We start from the raw sequence: 2251 nt of genomic DNA on the forward strand, positions 1-2251 counted from the left end.
CCTACCACAAGAGTTCTTGAGCCATACAATAAAATCACAGTACAAATATTAATAACAATACAAAATGATGATAAAAGAAAATTATGCCACCAGTAAAACTGGAAAATTGTCACATGACTCAAAGATATTATAACACAATAATTTGTCCAGAGATCACATAATTGCAGGACTAATGTTAGCCAACAAAAAGGAAACAACCTGTGGTTCAACAGCAAGTTGTCACAATCTCTGATTTCTTGGTTGCAGTCTCCCTTTTGGTTGATGATGGAGCCAAGGAATAGAAAATCTTGAATAACTGCAGGTTCTTCATCCTCAGGCTTAAAGTTGTGTAATTGCTGAGTGCTTTTGTCTTCTTGATGTTTAGCAGTAATCTTGCTTTGGCAATCCTGCTTTAACCTTCAGCAGCCGTTTCAAGTCTTCACTATTTTCTGCCAATAGTGTGCATGTGTCAGTCGACTCCCTACTTGTCCAGGTCTGACCTAGCCACAGTGAGTCATGCGACGGTCACCTGGAGACTCAATTACTACAGTTTGACCCCACAGGGCTGCCCTTGAGGGCGCTTTGGAAACTTCAGGCTGTTTAGAATGTTGCTGCCAGGCTGTTGACTAATTTACTGTGACTTGCACACATCTAGCCCGTTTTGCGGCAGCTTCACTGGCTTCCAATTGGTTTCTGGGTCAGATTCAAGGTGCTGGTGTTAACCTTTAAAGCCCTAAAACGGTATGGGATCCTCATACCTAAGGACCGCCTCTCCTGTCACGAGCCCCCCCAGTGTCTTCGTTCAGCCACACATGGGCTTTTGGTGGTGGCTGGCCCTCGATTTGCCTGTCTGAGTGCAACAAGAGTGGGAGCCTTTTCCATCATGGCCCTGACCTGGTGGAATGCTCTGTCTGAGGGAACTCATTCCCTGCAAGACTTGTTTGCATTCCACAGGGCATGTAAAATAGAGTTATTCCAGCCGGCATTCCAGCAATGACATTCTGGTGGACTCTACTAACAACATGGTGGGTTTTAATGCAAACAGCTGTGTGTTAAATTAATTGGATTTTAATTTAATTGGATAGGAGTTTATTAGAACTATGGTTCTGTTCTTGTTACTGTAATGTCACATTGTGAGCCGCCCTGTGCCCCATTCTGTGGGAGGGGTGAGATAAAAATCTAATAAAATGAAATACATAAAAATAAAACATCTCAAATTTTTAATGTTCCTTTCAGCAATTTTCACTCCACCTCCCTCTAAATCTAATCCATCTTTCTTTACAATATGTTCTTCATAGAGATTAAACAAATAGGGCGATAAAATACATTCTTGTCTGACACTTTTGCCAATTGGAAACCATTCTGTTTCTCCGTATTCTATCCTAACAGTAACCTCTTGTTTGGAGCACAGGTTGTGCATCAAAACAATCAAGTGTTGTAGCATATCCATTTCTTTTAAAACCAAACATTCAGGAGTGCAAAATCATTAAGACAGTATATCTCCAGATTCTTATGCATCTGAATGGTTTCCAAATAAGGGTGGGTGCAGTGGCCTAGCATAACCATAATGAACCCTTGGAAAAGGGAGTTAAACAGTTGAAACAATAACTCCTTGACCTCCTTTTCCTGTAGTTTAATTACGGTGATGAGGTGGCAGGTAGGGCTCAGAGATCAGTGCTGTGACAGTGACAGTAAAAAAATCTAATAAAAACAAATCAAATAAATAAGAAACCTTACTTTTCTCTGCCACCATCTTATTTAGCTGAACATTAAGCTCTTACATTGTGTAGTCATCTACTCCCCACTTCTTGGGGATGAGTAGAACCTTTGATAGCTCAGGGTACATTTTGTAGATTCAACTGCTTAAATCCACTTTGACTGTGGCCCCACCACAGTTAATAGCAAAGAGGTCCAAATTCTCCTTTCGATTTTATTGGATGCGTTTCCCAGCACACGGGGATGTGGACAAATGATTCCACAGGACCATCAACAAGCCTATTCAGCTTACATCAGCTAGCTCTGAAGGGCTGGCAGAAAACCATTGCCCCCGTGGTCAATACTTCCTTGGGAGAAGTAGATACTTCCTATCTACTTTGTAAAAGAAGCACTAGCCCTCTCATGAGTGAGGAAATCAGACTGGATCTGTCAGGATTGGCTAGATTAATACTGGCTTCGAGTTGAGTTTGGAATCGAGACTGCCTGATCTGTTTTACTTTGTAGGGGAGAGATGGGGGAGAGCATCCCTCTCATCACATAATAATAATAATAATAA

This window comes from Gekko japonicus, unplaced genomic scaffold (assembly GCF_001447785.1).
Source record: "Gekko japonicus isolate JY-2015 unplaced genomic scaffold, Gekko_japonicus_V1.1 scaffold33, whole genome shotgun sequence".
In the NCBI taxonomy this organism is placed as follows: Eukaryota; Metazoa; Chordata; class Lepidosauria; order Squamata; family Gekkonidae; genus Gekko; species Gekko japonicus.